This window comes from Balaenoptera acutorostrata, chromosome 8 (genome assembly GCF_949987535.1).
Source record: "Balaenoptera acutorostrata chromosome 8, mBalAcu1.1, whole genome shotgun sequence".
NCBI lineage: Eukaryota > Metazoa > Chordata > Mammalia > Artiodactyla > Balaenopteridae > Balaenoptera > Balaenoptera acutorostrata.
Genome location: NC_080071.1, coordinates 29421122 through 29441960, shown reverse-complemented (window position 1 = coordinate 29441960; position 20839 = coordinate 29421122). Strand labels below are relative to the sequence as shown.

The following is a 20839-nucleotide window of genomic DNA, read 5'->3' as shown; positions in this document are numbered from 1 at the left end:
AGTACATATGTATCAATAATCATTTTAATACAGCCACTATGGAGAACAGTATGGAGATTCCTTAAAAAACTAAAAATAGAACTATCATATGACCCAGAAATCCCACTACTGGGCATATATGCAGAGAAAACCATAATTCAAAAAGATACATGCACCCCAATGTTCATTGCAGCACTGTTTACAATAGCCAGAACTTGGAAGCAACCTAAATGTCCATCAACAGATGAATGGATAAAGATGATGTGGCACATATATACAATGGAATATTAGCCATAAAAAGGAAAAAAATTGGGTCATTTATAGAGACATGGATGAACACAGAGACTGTCAGACTGAGTGAAGTAACTCAGAAAGAGACAAACAAATATTGTATATTAACACACATATGTGGAATCTGAAAAAATTGGTATAGATGATCTTATTTACAAAGCAGAAATAGAGACACAGACATAGAGAACAAACGTATGGATACCAAGGGGGAACGTGGGGGAGGGTGGGATTAATTGGGAGATTGGGATTGACATATATACACTAATATGTATAAAATAGATAACTGGGCTTCCCTGGTGGTGCAGTGGTTAAGAATCTGCCTGCCAATGCAGGGGACACGGGTTCGAGCCCTGGTCTGGGAAGATCCCACATGCCGCGGAGCAACTAAGCCCGTGAGCCACAACTACTGAGCCTGCGCGTCTGGAGCCTGTGCTCTGCAACGGGAGAGGCCGCGACAGTGAGAGGCCCGCGCACCGCGATGAAGAGTGGCCCCCGCTAGCCGCAACTGGAGAAAGCCCTCGCACAGAAAGGAAGACCCAACACAGCCAAAAATAAATAAATTAATTAAAATAGATAACTAAGAAGAACCTGCTGTATAAAAAATAAAATTCAAAAATAAAATTTGTAAAATGAGGAAAGAATGGCTGACCAGATTAAAAGACAAAATACATGTATATGCTGCTTACCAGAGACTCACTTCAGAGCTAAAGGCACACACAGACTGAAAGTGAGGAGATGGAAAAATATATTTCATGCAAATGGAAATGACAAGAAAGCTGTAGTAGCAATACTCATATCAGATAAGGTAGACTTTACAACAGAGTCTACAACAAAAGACAAGGGCATTATATAATAATAAAGGGATCAATACAAGAAGGGGATGAAACATTTGTTAACATATATGCACCTACTATAGGAGTACCTAAATATATAAAGCAAATATTAACAGACATAAAGGGAGAAATTGACAATAATACAATAATTGTAGAGATTTTTAATACCCCACTTACATCAATGGATAGATCAACCAAACAGAAAAGCAATATGGAAACAGTAGTTTTAAATGACACATTAGACTAGTTGGACTCAGTAGATATTTATAGGATATTATATCCAAAAACAGCAGAATACACATTCTTTTCAAGTGCATTTGGAATGTTCTCCAGGACATATCACATCCTAGGCTACAAAACCAGTCTCAATAAATTTAAGACGATAGAAATTCTATCAAACAGTTTTTTCCTGACCACAGTGGTATGAAACTAAAAATCAATTACAGGAAGAAAAATGGGGAAAACACAAACATGTCAAGACTAAACAATATGCTACTAAAATAGATAACTAATAAGGACCTATTGTATAGCACAGGGAACTCTACTCAATACTCTCTAATGGCCTATATGGGAAAAGAATCTAAAAAAGAGTGGATGTATGTATATGTATAACTGATTCACTTTGCTATACACTTGAAACTAACACAACATTGTAAATCAACTATACTTCAAAAACAAACAAACACTAGTGGGTAAATGAAGAAATCAAAGAGGAAATCAGAAAATACCTCAAGACAAATGAAAGTAAAAGCACAACTTTCCAAAGTCTATGGGGTGCAGCAAAAGCAGTTCTAAGAGGGAAGTTTACAGTGATAACAGGCCTACCTCAAGAAACAAGAAAAATTAGAAATAAACAACCTAACATCTAAAATAATTTGTAAAAGAACAAAGCCCCAAGTCACCAGAAAGAAAATAAATTTCAAAGAGAAACTAAATAATAGAGAGACAAAAAAAAGAAAGAAAAAAGAAAAGATCTGTGAAACCAAGAGCTGTGTTTTTTGTTTTTAAGACAAACAAAATTGATAAGGCTCATCAAATAAAACAGAGAGGATCCAACCAGGTAAATTAAGAAATAAAAGAGGAAAAATAGCCAATATCACAGAGATACAAAAAAAAAAAACCATAAGAATACTACAAACAGTTATATGCCAACAAATTGGATAACCTAGGGAAAAAATGGGTAAATTTCTAGACCCATGCAATCTTCCAAGCTTAAATCAGGAAGAAATAGACAATCTGAACAGATCAATCAATAGTAATGAAATTGAATTTGTAATTTTAAAAAACCTCCCAGCAAACACAAGTCCAGGACCAGATGGCTTCACAGGGGAATTGTACCAAACATTCAGAAAAGAATTAATACCAATCTTTCTCAAACTCTTCCACATTTTATGAGACCAGCATTACCCTGATACCAAAACCAGATAAGAATGCCACAAAAAAAGAAAATTACAGGTCAATATTCCTGATGAACATAGATGCAAAAGTCCTCAAAGAAATATTAAGCAAACTGAATTCAACAATACATTAAAAGGCTCATACACCATTATCAAGTTGGATTTATCCCAAGGATACAAGGAAGTTTCAACCTCCACAAACCAGTCAATGTGACACACCACATTAACAAAGGATTAAAATCATATTATCATTTCAGTTGATGCAGAAAAACATTTGACCAAGTTCAACATGCACTTATGATAAAAACTCTCAACAAAGTGGGTATAGTGGGAACGTATCTCAACATAACAAAGGCCATAAAAGACAAGCCTACAGGTAACATCATACTCAAGGTGGAAAGCTGAAAGCTTTTTCTCTAAGATCAGGAACAAGAAAAGGATGTCTACTCATCACTTTTATTCAATGTAAGAGCACTTAGGCAGGAAAAAAAAGAAATAAAAGGCATCCAAATTGGAAAATAAGTAAAACTGTCACTATTTGCAGATGACATGATACTATACATAAAAAACCCTAAAGCCGCCACAAAAAAACTATTAGAATAAATGAATTCAGTAAAGTTGCAGGATACAAGATTGACATATAGAAATCTGTTGTTTTTCTATACACTAATAATGAACTTTCAGAGAAAGCAAAAAAACAGTCCAGTTTGAAATCACATGAAAAAAAAATAAAATACCTAGGAATAAACTTAACCAAGGAAGTGAAAGGCCTATGGTCTGAAAGTATAAAACATTAGTGACTGAAGTTGCAGATGGTACAAAGAAATGGAAAGATATTTTGTGTTCATTGATTGGAAGAATTAATATTGTTAAATGTTCATACTACCCAAAACAATTTACAGATTTAATGCAATATCTATTAAAATGCCCAGGACATTTTCACAGAACTAGAAAAAATAATCCTAAAATTTATATGGAACCACAAAAGACCACAAATATCCAAAGAAATCTTGAGAAAAAGAACAAAACTGGAAGTATCACACTCCCAGACTTCAGACTACACTACAAAGCTACAGTAATTGAAACAGTATGGTACTGGCACAAAAACAGACACATAGATCAAGGGGATAGGAGAGAGAGCCCAGAAATAAACCCACACACTTAAGGTCAATTAATCTACAACAAAGGAAGCAAGAATATTCAATGGAGAAAAGACAGTGGTGCTGGGAAAACTGGACAGCTGTGTGTAAAAGAATGAAACTACAACATTTTCTCACATCATATACAAAAATAAACTCAAAATGGATTAAAGACCTAAATGTAAGATCAGGAACCATAAAACTCCTAGAAAAAAACATAGAACAATCTTTGACATAAACAGTAATATTTTGGGGATCTCTTTTTAAGGTGAAGGAAACAAAAGCAAAAACAAACAAATGAGATCTTGTTAAACTTGAGCTTTTGCACAGCAAAAGAAACCATCAACAAAATGAAAAGACAGCCTACTGAATGAGAGAAAAATTTCCAAATGACATGACTGACAAGGGGTTAATATCCAAACTATATATAAAGAGCCCATACAACTAAATATTAAAAAAAAAAAAAAATTAAAAGTGGGCAAAAGACCAGAATAGACATTTCTCCAAAGAAGATATACAGATGGCCAACAGGTACATGTAAAGATGCTCAACATTGCTAGTCAGAGAAATTCAAATCAAAATCACAATGTGATATCACCTCACACCTGTCAGAGTGGCTATCATCCAAAAGTCTACAAATTACAAATTTTGGTGAGGATGTGGAGAAAAGGGAACCTTAATATACCATTGGTGGGACTATAAATTGTGCAACCACTATGGAAAACAACATGGAGGTTCCTCAGAAAACTAAAAATAGAACTAACATATGATTCAGCAGTTCCACTCCTGGATGCATATCCAAAGAAAATAAAAACACTGATTTGAAAAGATACATGTTCATAGCAGCATTATTTAGAAATAGCCAAGATATGGAAGCAACCTAAGTGTGCATCAATAGTTGAATGTATAAATGGAATATTACTCCGCCATGAAAAAGAATGAAATTTTGCCATTTGCGACATGGATGTGGCATTTGCAATAACATAGATGCATCTGGAGGGTATTATGCTTAGTGAAATAAGTCAGACAGAGAAAGACAGATACTGTATGTTACTACTTATATATGGAATCTAAAGAATAAAACAGATGAATGAATATAACAAAACAGAAATAGACTCACAGATATAGGGAACAAACTAGTGGTTACCAGTGGGGAGAGAAGGCAGGAAGAGCAAAATAGGGGTAGGGGATTAAGAGGTACAAATACTATGTATAAACTAAAATAAGCTACAAAGATATGTTGTACAGCACGGGGAATACAGCCAATATTTTATAATGACTTTAAATGGAGTACAACCTAAAAAAATATTGAATCACTATGTTGTACACCTGAAACTAATACAATATTGTAAATCAACTATACTTCAATAAAAATATAAGTGAGCATATCACATCCTGGGATGCCAATGCTATTCTTGCATATTTTGGGGAAAGCCTGAATTCAGATTTCACACTCTTATTTTCCCATTCTAGAATATTGTATGAAGCTTGGTCATATAATCAAATTTGATTCACACATTAGTCCTGTGATAATGTGTATTTGTACACTGAGAAACAATGTAAGATCTATTTTTTATTGTGGGCTGTAGCCAAAACGTTAACAGCCACTGTTTTAAGCTATCTTAAATGTTTGTTCTTGATGTTACTTGCAGCCAAAAGCAATCACTCTGATAAGCACTTTACATCATCTCACTTAATCTTAAACAACTCTATTGATTAGGTTTTAGTGAAATAAGTCAGACAGAGAAAGACAGATACTGTATGTTAATCTTAATCTTAAACAACTCTATTGATTAGGTTTTAATACCCCATCTTAAAGATGAAAAAACTAAGGCTCAGAAATACTAAGTTGCCCAAGATAATACAGTAAGTATTGGAATATAAAGCAGGAATTTGAATAGAGGTATATCTTGTTCTAAAGCCCACTTTCTTAATCGCTATATCAGACAACCTCCCTACATAATACAAGAGTGCCTTTATTGCAGGTTTGCTCTGGCCCAGGCACTAAACCAAAGACTTTTCCCACCTTACCTTGCTTAAGCCATGCAACAGCTCTAGGAAATCAGTTTCATTATCTGCCTTTTATAAATGAGGAAATAAATGTACCAAGATCTTCAGTAATCTCTCCAACGTCAGCCAGGTAGTAAGTGACAGAGGGGAGTTGAACCCAAGTCGGTCCGACTCCAAAGCATTCTCACTATATCCCTTAGAGAGATGCCTAAGGGCAAATTCAGATTTTGTGGGTTCTGAAGTGTATACACTTTGGAGTAGGAAACTCTTAAGTTTTGTGTGCAAAATCATTCATAGAAAATTAGGTACTGAGTCACGCAAAGGGACCTGAAGATTATTCCTGGTAATTCTGCCCCTGAGCCATAGGTGTTGCACTTGATTTACATTCATGATTTGTACTATAACTAACTTTTATGTTCATCAGAACCTTTTGTGATGTGGCTTCCAAATCCAGGAAGGTAAGCAATTTTCCCAGGATCAAAGAATCAGAAATAGTTGTTTGAGAAGGGACAGTTTCAGTTTGATTCTTTATCTTAAAGTCTTTAAAAACCTAAAATAAAAAAACAAATTACATTCTTTTTACATTAATGAAATATCAAAACCAAAATGGCTTGTGCTCAGGCTTTGCTGCTGACTGTCAGCGTGACCTCACCCAAGTTCTGTTGCACTAAGCCTCAGTCTACTCAATTTTATTTATTTATTTATTTTTGGCTGGGTTGGGTCTTCACTGCTGCACACGGGCTTTCTCTAGTTGTGGTGAGTGGGGGCTACTCTTCATTGTGGTGCGCGGGCTTCGCATTGCAGTGGCTTCTCTCGTAGCAGAGCACAGGTCCTAGGCACCGGGCTTCAGTTGTTGCATGAGGGCTCAGTAGTTGTGGCTTGTGGGCTCTAGAGCGCAGGCTCAGTAGTTGTGGCACACAGGCTTAGTTGCTCCGCGGCATGTGGGATCTTCCCGGACCAGGGCTTGAACCCGTGTCCTCTGCATTGGCAGGCAGATTCTTAACCACTGCGCTACCAGAGAAGTCCCTACTCAATTTTAGATTGAGGGGAATTAATTAATTAATCATTAACTTCATTTCCAACGTGAACATTCTAGGGACCTAATTGAGCCGAGGAACGAATAAACCGCTTGCTGCTTGACTGAACTGGCCATCCATTCAGCTGTAACAGTTGAGCTGTTGGTGGAATTGGGTTTTCAACATTCCAATCAGCTAATTAGGATCTTTTGTTACAGCAAAGAGTCGTGTAGGGAGTCAGGACCCACCTACTGGAAGTTACAAGGATGGTATGTTAATTAAGTTGATTGTGGTGATTATTTCATGATGTATATATATATCAAAAACGTCAAGTTGTACCCCTTAAATATACACAATTTTTATTTGTCAATTACACCTCCATAAAGCTGGGGAGCAAAAAAAGAGGTGGAGGGTCACAGTTCTACATCGCAGCTTTATTGCTTTCTGATTCTTCCCCCGGAGCCTCTTGAGAGCTGATGGGTGGGAAGAGAGCGGGTGGGAAGGAGACAGCACAATCTTCAGGCTGCAGGAAGCATCACTCAGCTCTGGGCACCTTATCTTCGTAAGTATTATCCCTGAATGTTATATTAGCCAGTGGACATGGTCCTAAAATATTTAAAATATCTACATTTCTGGGGCTATACCCTAAGCACACAGCACTCCGCAGGGGCCATTCCTCCAAGTTCTTTCTTTTTCCACAGAGCTCCCCCTACAGGAAAAGAGGCAGGACGTATGGTGAAAGGAGAGGCAGGGAGGGAGACACCTAACAAATGATCCCAACCACACACCCTGCCAACCCTGAATAACAGCAGCCGCAGCTTCCTTATTGATCCCAGGATCTAAGTCAAAACCAAAGTCTTGAAATTGCATATTCCTAATATTTCTAACATGTTTGTTCTCTGAATAGTTAATATTAAAATTATTAAAAATAGTTACCATTACCTAAAATAGTAACCCGAGTAACTATATTCTAGGTGCTTTTCATACATATTATATCTTCACCTTATAACTATGCCAAGTAGGTATGCCTATGTCCAATGTACAGATAAAAGAAATGAAATTCAGAGAAGTGAAGTAACTTATCCAAGGTCAACAGCTAGTAAACGGCAGTGCCGGAATTTGAACTTGCCTGTATCTTCCTACCACATCACTTTGCCTCTCAGTTAAATCTGCATTTTCCCTGTATTGCTTAAAATGTTATTTGATTGCCTTTCAATCCAGCAGAGTATAAGTTTCTTACAGGGGCTGTTTCAAATGAGGCTTGTAATATTAAATTGTCTGGTACAATTTACACTCCATATGTGTTGGAAAATCCCAAAAAAAAAGTCCATCAGGAGAAATATATTGTTGAAAACCAATGACTGCAGTCAGACCAGCAAAGAATCCAAGCTATAAAAAGTACAAATGGTAGTTGCAGGCTGATCAAGAAAAGGACAGTCTGGCTGGGAAGTAGCATTTTCAGCTGTTCCTCTATGTTGGCAGCCTTTCAAAGCCACACAACCATTAAATGCATTAGTATAAGGAAGACTGTGATAACACCACAGTCAGCTGTGCAAAATGAATCTAAGAGTGATGGACAGATAAGTAGACTTGAAGTAGCAAATTGCTAAAAAGATCAGCCCAGAACTGTGAAACATAAAATGATACTTCAGTGTGGGTTAAAAGAGAAAGAGTTCACTTGTCCATCACTAGAGCCACTTTGGGAGATCAGTCAAGTATTTCTTGAACTTCTCAGAACCAGCAGGGATATCTATAATGAATAAGGTTAAACTTCTCCTTGAAGTATCAGCTGGCCAATGCTCACTACCATACAAAGATCATCTTTGAGTCTAAATCACTTCTGTCTCCCATATATAGCTCTTCCCCTTCATCAGGAAGATAGGAGACTGGTTTTTTAACAGTGATGTAATGTTGGGCTCTATATGGTAGAGCTCTGTAAATTTCAGGAAATAGTTTGGGGTTGCCTCTGAAAAAGAGTTATCATCAGTGTCTGGGCTCCTTTTGTACAAGGAGACTTTGCATTTGCTCATGGTAGACATGGCTAATCAATCACAGTTATCTTCATTGAGCCTCAGTATTTTTCAACACAGCAATTCAGACAACCCCGACTAATTAGGCACTTATGAAGTGAGCTAAGCCATGAAAACAAGAGCCTCATGCCTATTTTATTAACAACTTTACACCCAAGACTTAGCGTAATTATGCAATAATTGTTGAATGAATGAATGTCATGGCCGACTTATACCAATTCTCTCAAATTTAGACTCATTGTATATACTTCTTAAAAAAATCACAGGATTTCGGAATCATCTAATCTAATCTCCTGGCAATCATCCTTGGAACCCAAGCTTTCTAACTCCCAGCATTGTATTTCTTATACTCTACATAAAAAGAATTTCCCTTATTATTAAAGGAGAAAGAGCTTGAAAATATGAGACCAGACATTTTCTGAGTGGGCCAGGGTTTGCGTTTTTGAAGGTTTTAATCAGAGAGAATACGTTAAATGTAAGGTGATACCCAAAATATGACCCCCAGAAACTCCTGGTCTGGAATAAGCACATAAGTACACAGGGAGGTAATTTGATAAAGTTTCACCAGATCACCTTGAAGCTTTTAGCTGCACAGAAATGATTAATTATTCAACAATGACTGAGCAAGGGAAAGTTCTCTACACCTATGTTCTGTGTTGAAGACTGTTGAGGCTTTGTATTCATTCCTTATCCTTGAGTTTGCAACTGATGACGATGAGGTGGCCGTACTTGGAAAGCCAACCTCAAAGGAGCCCATTGACCAAAGCCAATCCAAAATGAGGAAAGAGAGCCAAGCACTCATCTGTGATGACTTTTTCCTCAAACACATTATTCAAAGAGCAGCATTTTGTCCACCTAGTTCAGAACACATGAGGATGAGAGTGTAGATTTCAATATTTTTTCAACTTCCTTTTCTTATATGGATATAAAGCTCTTATTACCTTGTACTGATCTTGAGAAGATAGTTACTGGTCTACAAAAAAAATTCTTCCATACAAGTTGAATCCTCTGTCTCCCTTTCCCCATTCGTGTTTTGTTCCAAAGACCCCCTTGCTGTCCTGGGAGTAGAAGTGGAGAGCTAAGGATCCTTCAGTTGTCTGGAGATGATGGCTCCCATCATCTCTATGACCTCATCTCTTACTATCCTCCTCTATGCTCTCTTGACTTCAGCCACATTGGCCTCCCTGCTATTTGTTCCTTTAACACACCAGGCACTGCTTTGTCCATTCCTTCAGAGACAGGGTTCTCCCAGACACCCTTGGCTAATTCTCTCTTCTTCTCTAAGTCTTGGCATAAATGTTACTTTCTCAATGAGGCCTCCCCGAACTCCACATTTTAAATTACAACCTTCAACCCAATTACCTGGCACTCTTAATCCCCCTTACTCTGCTACTTTTTTCCCCAAAGCACATATCACCCTCTAACAGTCTATAAAATGTACTTATTAGGTCTAGTATATATTCTCTCATTCTGCCCTCCAAGGTTAAAGATCTTTGTTTACTAATGCATTTAAACTCCCAGAACAGTAATGAGGATATTATAGGTTCACAAATACTTGTTGATGAATAAATGAATGAATTCTTAAGAAAAAACTTAGGAAAAGCTGTGAAACAACAGCAACAGCTCAGAGAAGCTAACCAAGGGAGCTCCATCTGGAGCTTTTTATGTTCTCTTTCCACTCAGCCTGAAATTTTACCAATTACAGATTTATTTGACATAAGGGATATTATCTTTTTTTTTAAACATCTTTATTGGAGTATAATTGCTTTACAATGGTGTGTTAGTTTCTTCTTTATAACAAAGTGAATCAGCTATACGTATACATATATCCTCATATCTCCTCCCTCTTGCGTCTCCCTCCCACCCTCCCTATCCCACCCCTCTGGGAGGTCACAAAGCACCGAGCTGGTCTCCCTGTGCTATGCGGCTGCTTCCCACTAGCTAGCTATTTGGCAGTGTATATATGTTCATGCCACTCTCTCACTTCGTCCCAGCTTACCCTTCCCCCTCCCCGTGTCTTCAAGTCCATTCTCTACGTCTGCATCTTTATTCCTGTCCTGCCCCTAGGTTCTTCAGAACCATTTTTTTTCTTTTCTAGATTCCATATAAGGGATATTATCTTTTAAAATGCAAATACTGTGTTGTTCGTGCTAAGGACTGTCAGTTACTAACACATTATTGTGAATCAGTTTGAGTTCAATCACTCTCTCCCAGTTTCTAATGGAGACCAGCTTCCTGATGAGGACAAGAATGGTAGAGGAAGCTAGGACATTTTGGAACACAATGACTTTAGGGAGTATGGAAGTCCTGGGTGGGCACCAGAGTGGGTAGGTTTAAGGCAGTATAATAGGGCTCAGCCTCTAGGGGTGGGAATCCACATTTACATATAAATGTTTAGTTTCCATGATGATCTTTTCAAAACCCCTCAAAGAAAAGTTTGTTTAGATCAATGACCTCTTCCCTTAAATCAATAAGTTCTGTTGGCCAAGTAGAGCCTACTTCCCAAAATGCGCCCAGAAGGAGCTTGTTTAAAGGAATAAATGGGAACAGGGATGGGCATTTGGTTTCCTGGATCTCTCACTGTGTCTCTTGCCAAGAGGCTAAAAATGCTTATCAGATTTGCTTCATCTAGAAAGAATGGTTCTATGTTTCCCTTGCAGCTCTCTACAGGCTGGTCCATCTGATTAGCTATCCAGATTTCACCGCCCAACATTGTGGCACTTCTCTAATTTATTTGGCCACCATGAATAACATAAACATTATAGCCTACACAAACATCACTTTATGGGTATTTTATGACTGTTAGATTGTTGATAGTCAAGCTGTTTTCAGAGTCAACACATCTGTCCTTAGTGTCCAGGGGTTTCAGACCCAATCAAAGATCTGAACCAAACAACTTTGGCATAATGGTGAGGGGCTGTGTGGGGTTGGTATAAGCAGTGGTGCATTGAACTCAAGCTTAAAACTTTGTGGCCATTAAAGTTTTTCATATTCTAAGGCTGCAGAAGCTTAATGAAATCATTTTCCTCCCATCTTTCCTGGATACCAAATGATTATTTGTAGCGTAATTTGAGATTTGAGAAAACAAGAAAGAATAGGATGAGAAAGCTATTTACTCTCAAGGCATTGTGTCCCTGTGAGTCAAATGGAGGGATGTCTTTACAGAAAAGCTGAAAATTCCTCTGCAGATTCTTCTGGATTAAAAGTCTTCTACAGGGCTTCCCTGGTGGTACAGTGGTTGAGAATCCTCCTGCCAATGCAGGGGACACGGGTTCGAGCCCTGGTCTGGGAAGATCCCACATGCCGCAGAGCAACTGGGCCCGTGAGCCACAACTACTGAGCCTGCGCATCTGGAGCCTATGCTCCGCAACAAGAGAAGCCGCGATAGTGAGAGGCCCACGCACCGCGATGAAGAGTGGCCCCCACTCGCCGCAACTAGAGAAAGCCCTCGCACAGAAACGAAGACCCAACACAGCCAAAAATAAATAAATAAATAAATAAATTTTTTTTAAAGTCTTCTACAATAAATAATAATAACAGCTACCATTTACGGAATGTGTACTCCTTGTCAAGCACTGTATATGTAAGGTTGCATTTAATCCTCATGATAGCTCCCTAGAGATGGGTGTTATCTTTGTTCTACAGATGAAACAAATATCTCATTGGATATCTGCCCAGGCTCCCAAAATAAGGAAGGGGCAGAATCAGAGCCCAAATTAGTGGCTGAGCTAACATGCATGTGCTTCCTCACTTCATTATACTGTCCCCACAGAGGAACCATGCAGGGTATCTGGGTCTCTTGGTTCTGTCTGTAGAGAGAGTATTTCAAGATAGTTGTTTTACACTAGAAATTTCCCCCATTAGAGCATGGAGTCAGCTTTCAGATTGAGAATTCTCTTCATCTTTGTCTTCTTATCAAGCCCTGTGACCAGAAGAGTGGTGTGGACTCCACCTCTTCCTCCCACCTGGGCAACCAGCTGCCCACAGGAAGCATACATTCTTCTCTGCTGCTCAGTGCCATAAACTTCACATGGAGAGGGCTGCAGATTATACCTGGAGAGCGAAGGCATCAAGATGGCAACATAGGTCATCCCTGACTGTCATCCCTGACTGTGCTCCCCCTCACAAGAAGAACAACAACTCTTCATGAACAAGACAGCACTAAGGGAATCCTAGAACATAGGGGTGAGGCTGAAGCACCCTCCTGCACCACAGAGACCAAGACACACTGCATTAGAAGGATAAGAGAAGCAGTTACACGTGACTGCATTGCCTCTCCCTCAGGCCAGCACAGCACCCTGCTGAGAAGTCTCCCTTGTGCCTTTGATTCCTCCAATGGGAAAAGAGCACAGGGGTCTCAACCCACTCTCCCAACACTGTGGGTCACTATGTAGGAGCCCCTACTCTGGTCTCCCTCTTGTGGATTGCAGGGGAATCACTGGGAATCTGAAACTATGATAGAGAAGGGGGAAGGGACTCGCAACAACCAGCACTTGGATCTTGGCAGATGGAGCTCATTATCAACCAGCAACTTTGATCACCTGTAGACCCAAGTTGGTGGTCCACTCTGACCAGGGAATCCACTGGGAGGCAGATCTACCTGCCTCTAGGTTCTCAAATGAGGAATTTTACAGTTCTTACAGTCTGGTTTGCCTACACCCATGAAAAAAACTGAGTCACAGCCCCACTCACTGGGGAGAGTGTTGCCTGACCCCATCGGGCCCGAGGGGTTGGTAAGAGCACCTAGGAGCTGGGTAGCCCAGCACTGCTCTAGCTGAGAGGTGAGTGGGAGCCAAATGCCCACAGAGCAAAGCCAGTACAGGGCCTAGAGAGTTTTTCCACTATGCCCAGGCAGAGGATTCATTCATAGCCAAGGCTGAGGGTAGTTCAACCCCTCGCAACCAGAAAGCCTGCTTGGAAAAAATTGGAGAGGCCTGGAGTAGCCCCTCTCTGTTCCACCAGACAAGGGAATGGAAACACAGCAGCCCTACCTGCTATAGAAGGTGTTTCCTGGTCCCATCTGTCAAGAAGGGCTGGTGAGAACACCTGGAGGCTGCACAACCCAGCAATGTTTGAGTTAAGGGACTGGCAGGCATAGCCAATAATGTGCAGAGCAGAGCCAGTGGCCCTTTTTGGCCAGGGAACTTGGGGCATGGGTTGGCTTAAGACAGCAAATAAAGAGCTTTACCAGTTTTAGAGCTGCTCTTCCAATGCTCGTGGGCAGGGAAACAAATTCATAGCCCCACTCATTGCTGAATACCACTCATTGCCTTCAGCCTGCCTGACCAGGAACCTAACTAGAGCACATGGGATGCAGTGTAGCCCATCCAACAGCCCTGCTTACACTGACACTTGAACAGAGAGCATAGCTCATGGCTTTCCCTGTCTGCAGGACAAAACTGGTGACCTAACCTGACCAGGGAAGTAAGTGTACACTCTTGCCTGACATGGGTCTCCAAACAATGTGTGTTAGAGGCCCTGGGCCCCATCCTACTGCCCTGCCATAGCAAGGAAGCTAATTTATAGCCCCATCTACTACTGAATATGTAGTCAGTCCCAACCATCTAGAAAGCCTGACCAGAGAATCCAGGCAAACATGGAGCCCATTCTATAACCTCACTTGAGAACCAAGCCAGCAGTACTCAACTAATGAGGTCCCCATCCCCAGTCAAAGAGCTTGAACAGTTGCCTTGCCCCCGAATAAACCATAATAGCAGGTCCCACCTGCCCAAGAATATTACCAGCAGACACACCCACAACCCAAACTGAGCTGACTAGTGAAAATCTGTCTCTGTCAATGCAAACCTGTAATGTCTAATTACTCAAATGTGCAAATAATGACATAAGGATTCAAGGGTCACAAAAAATCATGTAAACATGACATCAAAGGAAACAAATAAAGCTCCAACAACTGATACTAAAGAAATGGAGATCTATGAACTTTCAAAGAATTCAGAATAATCCTCTTAAGTTTAGCGAACTATAAGAACATGCAGACAGACAACTAAGCAAAATAAGAAAAAAAAATGCATGAACAAAACAAGAAGCTGGGCAAAGAAGTAGAAACCATTAAAAAAAAAAACCCAACAGAAACCCTACAGTTGAAAAATATAATAACTAAACTGAAGAATACAATAAAAAGTTTAAAAAGCAAACTTGAAAATGCAGAACTAGTGAAATAGAGGATAAGGAATTTGAAATTATCTTATCAGAGGAACAAAAAGAAAAATAAAAAAGATGAAGAAAGCCTAAGGGACATATAGGACACAATTGAAAAAACAATATTCACATTATAGGATTTCCAGAAGGAGAAAATAGAAAAGGACAGAACGTATATTTAAAGCAATAACAGCTGAAAACTTCCCAAACCTAGAACCAGAAGGTGGAAGCCTCAGCATGAGGTAAGGCCTAAAAACCAACTGGACTGGAGGTCAGTGACACCTACCAGACCACCCACAGTAGTTAGTCTGCCACAACAGAAGGACCCATGTAGCCCACATAGGGGATATCCCTAGAGCATATACCTCTGGTGACCAGAGGGGAGTGTGCAGCTGGTATGTAGCCTACCAGCTACATACATCCTTTTTATAGGATGTCTCCTACAAAAGGCCACTTCTCTGAGGTCAGGAAATGTAAACCTACCAGATACATAGAAATAAAAACAGCAATTAGGCAAAATGAGGCAACCGAGGAACATGTTTCAAATGAAGGAACAAGATTAAACCCCAGAACAACAACTAAGTGAAATGGAAATAGGCAATCTACTCAAATGAGAGTTCAAGGTAATGATCATAAAAGATCAAAGAGCTTGAGAGAAGAATGGATGAACAGAGTGAGAAGTTGGAAGTTTTTAAACAAAGAGTTAGAAAAGAAAATATAAAGAAGAACCAAACAGAGATGAATAATACAATAACTGAAATGAGAAATACACTAGAAGGAATCCACAGTAGATTAAATGATACAGAGGAATGGATCAGTGAGCTGGAAGAGAGAGTAATGGAAATCACTGAAGCCAAACAGCAAAAAGATAAAAGAATAAAAAGAAACGAGGACAGCTTAAGAGACCTTTGGGACAACATCAAGCGTACTAACACTCGCATTGTAGGGGTCCCAGAAAGGAAAAAGAGAGGGGCAGAGAATATATTTGAAGACATAATAGCTGAAAACTTCCCTAACCTAGGGAAGGAAATAGGCATTCAGGTCCAGAAAGCACAGAGAGTCCCAAACAGAATCAAGCCAAAGAGGGCCATACAAAGACACATTGTCAAAAATTAAAGATAAAGACAGACTATTAACAGCAGCAGAGAAAAGCAACCAAGTTATATATAAGGGAACTCCCATAAGGCTATCAGCTGACTTTTCATCACAAACTCTGTACTCCAGAAGGGAGTGGCATGATATATTTAAAGTAATGAAAAGGAAAAATGTACAACCAAGAATACTCTACCCAGCAAGACTTTAAGACTTGAAGGAGAGATCAAAGTTTTACAGGCAAGATAAAGCTAAAAGAGTTCATCACTACTAAATCAGCTTTATAAGAAATATTAAAGGGACTTCTCTAGGCAAAAAAGAAAAGGACACAACTAGAAACATGAAAATTACAAAGGAAAAAGCCCATTGGTAAAGGCAAATATACAGTAAAAGGTTATAAATTAACCACATACAAAGCTAGTAGGAAAGTTAAGAGACAAAAGCAGTAAACATCATCTACACATCTGCATTAAGTAGTTAAGGGATACACAAGACAAAATGATGTCGGGAATTCCCTGGTGGTCCAGTGGTGAGGACTCCGCATGTTCACTGCCGGGGCCTGGGTTCAACCTCTGGTTGGGGAACTAAGATCTCACAAGCTGCATGCAGCGCGGCCAAAAAAAACACAAAAAACAAAAAACAGAAAGATGTAAAATATGATGTCAAAAACATTCGTGGAGGGAGGGGGGTAAAAATGCAGGGTTGTTAAAAGGCCTTTGAAATTGAGAGATATGCAATTTAAAATAACCATGTGTGTATTAAACCTCATGGTAATCACATACCAAAAATCTATAATACAGAAAAGATAAAGGAATCCAAACATAACACTAGAGGTACAGTAGTCATCAAATCACAAGGGAAGAGAACAAAAGAAGAAATAGGCAAAAAAGAACAACCCCCAAACAATGAGCAAAATGGCAATAAGTACATACTTATCAATAATTACTTTAAATGGACTAAATGCTTCAATCAAAGGAAAGAGTGGCCGAATGGATACAAAGACAAAACCCATGTATGTGCTGCCTACAAGACACTGACATCAGATCTAAAGACATACAGACTGAAAGCAAAGGGATGGAAAAAGGTATTTCATGCAAATGGAAATCAAAAGAATGCTGGGGTAGCAATACTTACCAGACAAAATAGACTAAAACAAAGACTGTAACAAGAGACAAAGAAGGACATTACATAATGATCAAAGGATCAATACAAGGAGATATAACAATTACAAGTATATATGCAGCCAACATAGGAGCACCTAAATACATAAAATATTAACAGACATAAAGGGATAAATTGGCAGTAACAATAATTGTAGGGGACTTTACCGTCCCACTTACAATGGACAGATCATTCAGACCAAAAAAAAAAAAAAATCAATAAGGAAACACTGGCCTTAAATGACACATTAGACCAGGTGGATTTAATAGATCTATATAGACCATTCCAACCAAAAGCAGCTGAATGCAGTTTTTCAATTGCACATGGAACATTCTCCAGGATAAATAACATGCTAGGGCACAAAAACAAGTCTCAGTAAATTTAAGAAAACTGAAATCATATAAAGCTCCTTTCCGACCACAGTGCTATGAGACTAGAAATCAACTACAAGAAAAAAAATTGCAAAAAACAAGTGGAAGCTAAACAACATGCTACTAAACAACCAATGGAGCACTGAAGAAATCAAAGGAGAAAAAAATCAAAAAATAGCTGGAGACAAATGAAATGAAAAAATCCAAAATCTGTGGGACACAGATCAAAAAAGCAGTTCTAAGAGGCAAGTTTATAGTGATACAAGCCTATATTAGGAAATAAGAAAAATCTCAAACAACCTAACCTTACATCTAAACTAACTAGAAAAAGAACAAACAAAATGCAAAGTTAGCAGAAGGAAAAAAAATCATAAAGATCAGAGCAGAAATAAATGAAATAGAGACTAAAAAACAATAAGAAAGATCAATGAAACTAAGAGTTGGTTCTTTGGTTCCTTAAAAAAATAAAAATAGAGCTACCATATGATCCTGCAATCCCATTCCTGGGCATACATCCAGAGAAAAACATGGTTTGAAAGGATACAGGCACCCCAATGTTCATTGCAGCACTGTTTCCGATAGCCAAGACATGGAAGCAACCTAAATGTCCACCGACAGATGAATGGATAAAGAAGATGTGGTACATATACACAATGTAATATTACTCAGCCATTAAAAAGAATGAAATAATGCCATTTGCAGCAACATGGATGGACCTGGCGATTATCATACTAAGTGAAGTAAGTCAGAGAAAGACAAATATTTCATAATATCGCTTATAAGCAGAATCTAAAAAAAATGATATAAATGAACATATTTACAAAACAGAAACAGACTTACAGACTTAGAGAACAAACTTATGGTTACCACGGGGGAAGGGTGAGGAGGAGGATTAGACTGGGAGTTTGGGATTGACATGTACACACTGCTATATTTAAAATAGATAACCAACAAGGACCTACTGTATAGCACAGGGAACTCTGCTCAGTATTCTGTAACAACCTAAATAGGAAAAGAATTTGAAACAGAATAGAAACATGTATATATATAACTGAATCACTTTGCAGTACACCTGAAACACAACATTGTTATTCAACTATATCCAACATAAAATAAAAATTAAAAAAATGAGTTGGTTCTTTGAAAAGCTAAACAAACCTGATAAACCTTTAGCCAAACTCACTGAGAAAAAAAGGAAGGGGCCCCAAATCAATAAAGTTAGAAATGAAAGAGGAGAAGTTATAACTGACACCACAGAAATATAAAGGATCACAAGAGATTACTGTGAACAACTATATGTCAATAAAATGGACAATATAGAAGAAATAGATTCCTAGAAATGTACAATCTCCCAATACTGAACTAGAAAGAAAAAGAAAAATATGAACAGACCAATTATCAGTAATAAAACTGAATCAGTAATAAAGAAAAAAAAAACTCCCAACAAACAAAAGTCTAGGACTAGATGGCTAAACAGATGTATTCTATCAAACATTTAGAGAAGAGTTAATACCTATCCTTCTCAAACTATTCCAAAAAATTGCAGAGGAAGGAACACTTCCAAACCTTTTCTATGAGGCTAGCATCACCCTGACACCAAAACCAGACAAAAATATCACACAAAAAGAAATTTACTGTCTAATATCACTGATGAACATAGATGCAAAAATCCTCAACAAGTTAACAAACTGAATCCAACAATATATTGGAAGGATCATACAATATGATCAAATGGGATTTATCCCAAGAATGCAAGAATGGTTCAATATCTACAACTCAAGTGACATACCACATAAAAAATTTAATAAAAGACTAGCCAGAGCAGCTGAAGCCCTGCAGGAACCGAACTGGCAGCTGGCAGTGGACCCTCTCTAGGGGCTAAGATGGATCTTGTACCCAATTGTTTTTTTACACCATACATATATTCGGCCACATGGCCAGAGGATGACATCTTCTGACAAGCTATCAGCCTCCTGATTATAACAAATCTCAGTGCATATAATCTTTATTTCTTCTTTGCAACACTGAGTTATTATTTTGTCTATGATCATTCATTAATGAAACACTCACAATTTTTCAAGAATCAAGTCTATCAAGAGATTATGCATTCTGTCCAGTCAATGCCATGGATCAGCATCCCCAGAGTTTCACTGTTCCTGCTAGAGGTTACAGCAAATTGTATGACGGCATAAAGAGCTTCCATATGGCTGGTTTTGACTCATTGCTGTTATCCTGCCCTTTCTCTTTTTCACTGACATGCTGCTCTACTGGATTCACAGAAGCCTTCATCATAGACTTGTATATAAGTGCTTACACAAACCTCATCACATCTGGAAGATTCTGACTCCATTTGCAAGTCATGCTTTTCACCATCTGGCTGGCTTCCTTCAGAGTCTACCTTGCCACATATACCTTTTTATTTTCCCCTTACACACAGTAGTTTATTTAGGTTTGTATGTCTTGGTCAATATCTGGACAATTTCCATTCATGATGGTGACTTTCAAGTTCCCCAAATCTTAAGGCCATTTATTAATGGCTCAGCTCATCATACAGACCACCACATGCTCTTCGACCATAACTATGGACAGTATTTCACATTGTGGGATAGAATTGGAGGCTCCTTCAAAAATCCCTCCTCCTTTGAAGGGAATGGACCACTTAGTTATGTGAAGATGACAGAAGAAGAGAGCAAGAGCCATGCAGGAAATGGCTGTAAAAATGAAAAATTATTCAATGTAGAGTTTACAAAGACTGAGTAGATTATTGCCCAATTATTAAATATTTTTGGTCAAGAAAAATAATCTACATACGTACAGCCAAGAGGCATAGCAAGTGAATAGTATCATTTGAAAATCAGTATTTTGGGTACAGCTGAGTAATGATCATAATGGTAGGTCAAGGGAACATGTCATGAATACCAAGACTTTAACCTCATGCTTGAAATAATGGACATTGGTCTAAGGGACAAGTTGTGTCTTTCTAGCCAGCAGATCTGTAATTTGAATAGCTTGAACAATGATTTTTTAAAAGATAGAGGATAAATTATCAAGGGGACTAGGTTATGCCCTTTTGCCTTAATTCATCCATATTTATTAAGTAAAATTCATTGTGCTTAATGGTATCAAGACTAAACACCATAACAAAGAAATATTAATATAAAGATGGTTCCTTGTTTCAGGAATGACTAAGCATTCAGTAATTGTATGATAATGACTACTTGTAGTATTTTGTTCAAGTGGAAACACTGGTGTGAAAAAAATTGTTATATAATGTATTAGCATCTCAGTGGCCTGATTAATAGCAGGTGTTATAAGATTATCATCTTCCTACACATAGAAAACTTATTCTCTGGAGACACTG

The 20839-nt window shown here is 38.4% G+C and overlaps 1 pseudogene; it reads left to right on the top strand.

Annotated features, from left to right (window-relative positions):
- The first annotated feature begins 19361 nt into the window (after positions 1–19361).
- On the top strand, positions 19362–20238 carry LOC103000664 (lathosterol oxidase-like; annotated as a pseudogene).
- Positions 20239–20839: the final 601 nt, after the last annotated feature.